The following is a 7,207-nucleotide window of genomic DNA, read 5'->3' on the forward strand; positions in this document are numbered from 1 at the left end:
TGTGACTACAAGAGTGAGTTGAGACAGTGATGGGAGAGGTGGGAGGGTCTTACAGAACACGGCAAGGAGCTTGGGCTTTATATGAACAGCCTTTGGAGCCCTTCATATGAGAAGCGGAGCAATGACATCTCCTTTATGGTTTTTAAAAAAATATATTTTATTGATTTTTTACACAGAGGAAGGGAGAGAGATAGTTAGAAACATCGATGAGAGAGAAACATCGATCAGCTGCCTCTTGCACATCTCCTACTGGGGATGTGCCCGCAACCCAGGTACATGCCCTTGACCGGAATCGAACCTGGGACCTTTCAGTCTGCAGGCTGATGCTCTATCCACTGAGCCAAACCGGTTTTGGCTCCTTTATGGTTTTAAAACGTCCCTCTGGCTCCTGTGTGGAGAGAAGACTCCAGGAGAGTAAGTGTGGAGCCAGAGAATCTAGTGCGGGTGGGGTGGGGTGGGGTGGGCTGCCGCAGAATCCCAAGGGAGGGGTGATGGTGGCTTGCTGGCAGTCATCAGAGTGGTAAGAAGCAGAGAGAAATTCTGGGTACATTCTGAGGGGAGAGCCCTAGGATTTGCTGGTGAATTGAGTGGGGAAGTGCGAGAGAGAAAGATTTCCAGTGTGACTGATGCTGGGTTTTGGGCTTGGGCAACGGGGCAACTGACTGAAATTGGGTAGATGGGGGAGGGGCAAAGTCCGATGGGCGGGTGGAATACGCCAGTTGAAGAAACGTACTCGTTATCCATCTGGAGACGTCACGCAGGCAGCTGGATGGGAGTTGGCAGCACAGGCTCCACGCAGGACTGTCTTGGGGAAACGATTTATGGCGAAAGGCGATGGTACAGCGGTGAGGAGCCTGGCCTCGCCTTTCTCGTTGTGAGATGATGGGGTCGCTGGTCTCTGAGGGCCCTTTCAGGGCAGGGATAGGATGGAACGTCCACATTTACCTTCACGGAGCAATGGGAGTGGGCTGGGATGTAAAGCCAGGAAGAGAAGATCCAGAAAGGATGGGCAGCTGGTCTGAAGGACCTGAATCGGAAGCTCATCTTTGCAATCGTTGGTGCTGCTGCCAGAAGGGGGCTGCCGGGGGACGGAGTGGAAGGAGAACTTGCTCAAAGGAAGCAGGGCCTGCGGGAGGGGCAGGAGGGGCCGCCAGCCCGCTCCCTCATCACCGGGGCCATAAGCACGGGCACCTGTGTCTGCCAGCAGCTGTGCAGCTCAAGAACCAAAATGTCCAGAGGGGACTTTTTCTTTTTTCATTTAAAAAAAATATCTTTATTGATTTCAGAGAGAATAGAAACATCAATGATGAGAGAGAATCCTTGATAGGCTGCCTCCTGCACACCCCTCACTGGGGATCAAGCCCGAAAACTGGGGGTGTGCCCTTGACTGGAATCGAACCCAGGACCCTTTGTTCCACAGGCTGATGCTCCATCCACTGAGCCGAAGGGGCTAGGGCGACATGGGAGAATCTTAAGTGCAATTTACGCTTCATATTTATGGTGTACGCCTGCCCACCGGAAAAGGTTCCATACTGTAATTCCAGCGCTAGGACATTCTGAAAAAGGCGAACACTGTGGAGACAATAAAAAGAGCAGTGGTCTGGGAGGTGAGGGTGGCGGTGGACGGGGAAGGAGGGGAATCAATGGGGGGAGGGAGTTTTTGGATGGGGAAACTATTCTGTACCATAGTGTAATAGTGGCTACGGGACCCTGTGCATACATCAAAGCTCACAGAACTGTATGACACAGGGTGAACGCTAATGCAACCTTCCGACTTCAGTAATAATAATAATGTATTGATACGGAGTCATCCACTGTAGCAGATTTCGCACTAACAGATGCGATGACAGGAGAAACTATGGGCGGCAGCAGGGGAACGGGAACTCTGGACTCTGCCGTTTTGCTATGTGCCTAACACTGCTCTTCAAAACAAAGTCTGTTTTTAAAAAGTCATTGAAAGTCAAGTCCAGCAAACATTGATTTTAGAATTGCAGACTCCTCCACCGTTCTGCCCAGCGTGTTTATTTCTCTTCCAGTTACAGTGGCACAAAGTGAGAACAACGCACACCTCACGTCTCCCCTCAACCGTCCTGCAGTTCCGTAGGGAGGTGTTTCCATGTCCCCGTGACCCACTCAACTCATCCGGTTAAGCTGCTGCTGTAAAGAATGCGACCACTGCTCTCACTGTGTACGCGTGTTTTATGTGGGGGGCACCCCATCATCTTTCTTTAATTCTCACCTGAGGATATCTTTTCCATTGATTTTTACAGATTGTGGGAGAGGGAAAGACAGAGAGAAACATCCATGGGTTGCCTCCTGCATGAGCCCTGACCAGGGCCCAGGCCAGGGAGGAGCCTGCAACCGAGGTACGTGCCCTTGACTGGAATCGATTCCAGGACCCTTTGGTCCCCAGGCCAACGCTCTATCCACTGAGCCAAACCGGCTAAGGCCCCATCATCTTCACGGGAGAGGGAGTCAGTGGAAAGATTACACTTTCCCTTTCGGATCTGTCCACTACGTGTAGCGGTAAGAGCTATTTCTAGAAGAAAGGCCTTGATCCCACTGCCAAATTGTAGCTTCGTCAACTCATGCCAAGTGAGTTGTGTTCCAGGGACGGCGACTCATCCAGTTGGCCTCACCCTACACGGCCAGCGACTCAGGATCCAGCAGCTCGGGTGCTGACGTCAAACGGATGTGAGGATCCTACCAGATTGGAAACGTGAGCTTGCCCACAGATGTTCCAACCAGCTGACAAGTGAATCCTCAAATGCTCCCCGTCTCTGGTTTTAAAAGCCCCAAGTAATTCTTCATGGTCTCAGATTGCTGTGGACGGTCGCCCACTGGAGAAACTGGGCAGAAATGAAGGGGAGACTTGCTGAGGCGGGGGAGGGAAAAAGGCCCCGAGTAGGAAAAAGGACAAGAAGTTCCGCTGCCGAAAGAAATAGACGGAGATTCCGGACCGAGAAGCCACATTTTTAGGAAAGTGGGCTGTGCTGGTTTATTTTTAAAGCGGGAGGCCGTGAATGACACGCGCTGCATGCCGACCTCTCCCCTGGTTTATTTCCTCCACGCCCACTCGCCCTTTGCCCCACTTTCCTTAACTCTCTTTAAAAAGTAGTGCACTGCACATTTTCGTAAGATGTTGGCAATGCTGTTCGGTGTGAAGTGTCAGTAAAAATGCCATATTCAAAGTGTGAATGATAACTTTCCAGATGGGCTGTGACATTATTTTAGGTCAGTCTGCTGAAAATATCTCACATCAAATTCCCTCTCTGAATATAAATCACAATCTAAATAGTTCCCCAGCTGGCGTGACTCAGTGGTTGAGCATCGACCTATGAACCAGGAGGTCACGAGTTCGATTCCTGGTCAGGGCACATGCCTGGGTTGCGGGCTCCATCCCCAGTGGGGGGTGTGCAGGAGGCAGCCGATCCATGATTCTCTCTCATCATTGATGTTTCTCTCTCCCTCTCCCTTTCCCTTCCTCTCTGAAATCAATAATTATATTTTTAAAAAATCTGAATAGTTACCCTGGAATACATGTGTGTGTCTATGTGCAGCCCTGCCCGCCCAAGGTACCTGATTAGTATTAACTGCGAAACCAAAGCCAGAAGCCAACCCTCGTGCTCAGGCAGGGGGTCCCGTTCACCTGGTCTCATGACACCACATGTTTCAGACCCATAGGCACCGGTCAGAGGAGAGAATTGATCAGTGATAAAGAAATGGAACTAGGTAGTATGCTTGTCACGATTCGATAGTTAATATTTGCCACAACTTCTGAAGAGTTGTCTAAAGATTAAGACACTTTCTCATGGCTACAGTATTGAGCCCAAAAGTTTCTAGCTGCTTAAACCACATAGTCTGGCCCTGGCCGGTAGTTCAGTTGGTTAGAGCATCGTCCCAATACATCAAGGTTTCGGATTAGATCTCGGGTCAGGGCACATGCAAGAATCAACCAATCAGAGCATCTCGGGTCAGGGCACATGCAAGAATCAACCAATCAGTGCATCTCAGGTTAGGCACATGCAAGAATCAACAAATCAGTGCATCTCAGGTCAGGCACATGCAAGAATCAACCAATCAGAGCACCTCAGGTCAGGGCACATGCAAGAATCGACCAATCAGTGCATCTCAGGTCAGGGCACATACAAGAATCAACCAATCAGTGCATAAATAAGGGAAATAAATTGATGTTTCTCTCTCTCTCTCAAATCAAAAACAAAAACCCACAGAACCTGGCATGGGTGTCACCTTTAAAAAAAATTTTTTTTATTGATTTTAGAAGAGGAAGGGAGAGGGAGAGATAGAAACATCAATGAAGAGAGAGAATAATTGATTGGCTGCTTCCTGTGCACCCCCTACTGGGGATCAAGCCCACAGCCTGGGCATGTGCCCTGACCATGAATTGAACTCATGACCTCCTGGTCCATAGGTTGATGCTCAACCACTGAGCCACGCCGGCCGGGCGCCATCTTTGTTTTTAAAGGGTGTCTGAGACTGCGAGTCACTCTCTTGGGCCCAAATCCTGGCTCTCCTGTTGACTGGCTGTGTGGCCCTGGGCAGGCAAGTCACCTACCCGCTCAAGCCTCAGCTTTCTTGTTTCTGAAGTGAGGATAAGGGTACCTCCCTGACAAGAGAATGTGGAAACTCAACTATTTATATCCCGAACTCCAGGGACTGGCACAAGGGCTCAGGAAGATGAGCAGATAATAACCGTAACTAATAAATGCAGCAGGAGTCATAAAAGCAGGTCGAGGCCCCTGCATGATCTAGTCACGGCCCAAACATGATACAACGTCTACCTACCACCCGATTTTCCTTTTGCACCGAATTAAACCCAGCAGTGTAACTGAGAAGAAATGGCTAATCTTTAAAAGGGTTGTAAGTGTATTTTCAAAGTTAATCATAAGACGAGGGTCTGTCTACAGACAACCACTCCGGCTGGTGACACCATTTGCTACTGAAGTTTGCATGAGAGGGTCTGAAAGAATTTTGTAAAGTCCTGGACAGGATGTCCAGCTCCTTCCGCGAGCTGACAAGTGCTCAGCAGTGGAGCGCCTGCTCGTTATAAATAGCAAGCCAGTGTCCCTCACCAGATGATGCGATTGAATAAGTCACCACGTGCTGGATGGACACTTCTAGAAGGGTTTTAACTGAGCCACATTCCAATGTTCCTTTTAAGTCTGAACTAATATTTCTTTTCTAGCACTAACACGTTTTGTTTTAATCCTCACCTGAGGATATTTTCCCACTGATTTTTAGAGAGAGTAGAAGGGAGGGGGTGAGAGAGAAACATTGATGCGAGAGAGACACATCAATGGGTTGCCTCCTGCCGGTGCCCCAGTCAGGGCCAATGGATCAAACCTGCAACCCAGGTACATGCCCTTAACTGGGAATCACACCCATGACCCTTTGGTTAGCAGGCGGGTGCTCTAACCGTTGTACCACGCCAGCCAGGGCTACCAGGGCTTTCTTACAGGACCTGACAGGTACAGTACTTGGTAGCGAATGGCTGTTTTCCTGGCCAGGCGGCTTGGCTGGTTGCGCACTGAAGGGTCGCAGGTTTGATTCCTGGTCAGGGCACATACCCAGCTTAGGGTTTGGTCCCTGACTGGAGCACATACAGGCGGTAACCAATCAATGTTTCTCTCTCTCTCCCCCTCTCTAAAGTCAATAATTAAAAAAAGCATATCCTTGGGTGAAGATTTAAAAAAAAAGGCTGGGTTTGCCTACCACCTTCGGCACACACTTCAGGACATTTATGGTACTTGCTGCTCCCTGACCTCGGGCTCCAATGTCCAGCCCCGTGTGATGCTGAGGGTGTCACGACAATGAAGGTCTCTGGAGACTGGATTACGGCAGGAACAGAAAACCCGGCACAGGCAGGTATTGTGCCTTCTTAATGGCTGTAGCTTTTCTTCCCGTCACTCCATTGAAATCTTAATATGTGAAAATTAGTATCAATTCCCTTTATCAACAAAATGCTATCCTCTAGCACCTGCTTCATTGAAAGCAGGTGAAGAAACCCGTCACTCAATTCTCCACTAGAGGGCAGCGTCACGCGGACCTGTGGCCTCCCTCCCGACAGGGCGTCCTCTTCTGGGGAGGGAGGGACAAGTGGGCACATGTGAGCGCAGGAAGCAGAACAGGCAGAGCAGGCAGCTTCGGGGCAGGCCTTTCTCCTTTTAGAGCAAATCCAGTTTGCTGGTTTGAAAAGTCAGACTTTGCTTTCAAATTCTTGGGAATGGGTTGAAGCCAGGTCACTTCTCATCCAGCAAAAATGTACCGACCACTACAGAAATGTGGGGAACATAAGCCGGGGGAGGGGGGCTGGGCCCCTCCACCGAGAGCAGGAAATGCCGGTGGGGAAAGCCCACTGGAGGGTGGGTGGCTACCCAACGCCCTGTGGGGACTGCAGGCCCGAGGGGGTGGAGTGGAGGGCGGTGTCAGCTGGGGATGGAGCTTTGAAAGCAGAGAAGAGGGGGCGATTCCAGGCAGAGGATGAGAGCAAAGGCAGGGACGGGAAGTCAGTGGGTTGCAGGTCCAGCCACCAGACCAATGCAGGTGAGTGGAGGGAGGGCTTGCACGGGGTAAGATTGGAAAGCGAGGCCTAAAGGGAGCATGGGAACACCCCAGGCCCCCGAAGGGGGTGAAGGACGGGAAAGGACAGTGTGCAGAGTTGTCAGCGTGTGGGGAAGGCAGGGCTGGGGGCCAGCTCGGGGCTGCGAAAGCAGCGGTAAGAAGACACACCGGACACTGGAAGATGGAGAATATTCCTTTATATCACACGTCTACGGTTACAAAGAGCTGTTGTTCACATGATCTCATTACATCCCCGGACCAGTCAGTAAAGCTGAACACTTGTCACATTTCGAGGAACTGCTGCTCAGAATCAATGCTCTCACCTCTGGCCACGCTTCCCTGGCTGCCAGGTTTTCGGGGAGACTACCTTCCTCACCCCCGCCCCCATTCCTTCTCAGGAAAGGCCTTTTCTCCTATTTCCCCTTCAGTACAGATGCTCCGGGCCCCTCCCTTCTCCTGCTCTACCCTCGGATCAGCGGTCGCCCATCGGCGTACCACTGGTGACCCGTGAGGTCCGAAGGGTTGGCGACCGCTGCTCTAGATGACCGCACCACCACATGTAGACTGACAGCTACCAGCTCTACGCTGCAGCCCCAATCTTCTCCTTGAGACCTGACCCATATAC

The sequence above is a fragment of the Myotis davidii genome, unplaced genomic scaffold, assembly GCF_000327345.1.
Source record: "Myotis davidii unplaced genomic scaffold, ASM32734v1 scaffold61, whole genome shotgun sequence".
Classification (NCBI taxonomy): domain Eukaryota; kingdom Metazoa; phylum Chordata; class Mammalia; order Chiroptera; family Vespertilionidae; genus Myotis; species Myotis davidii.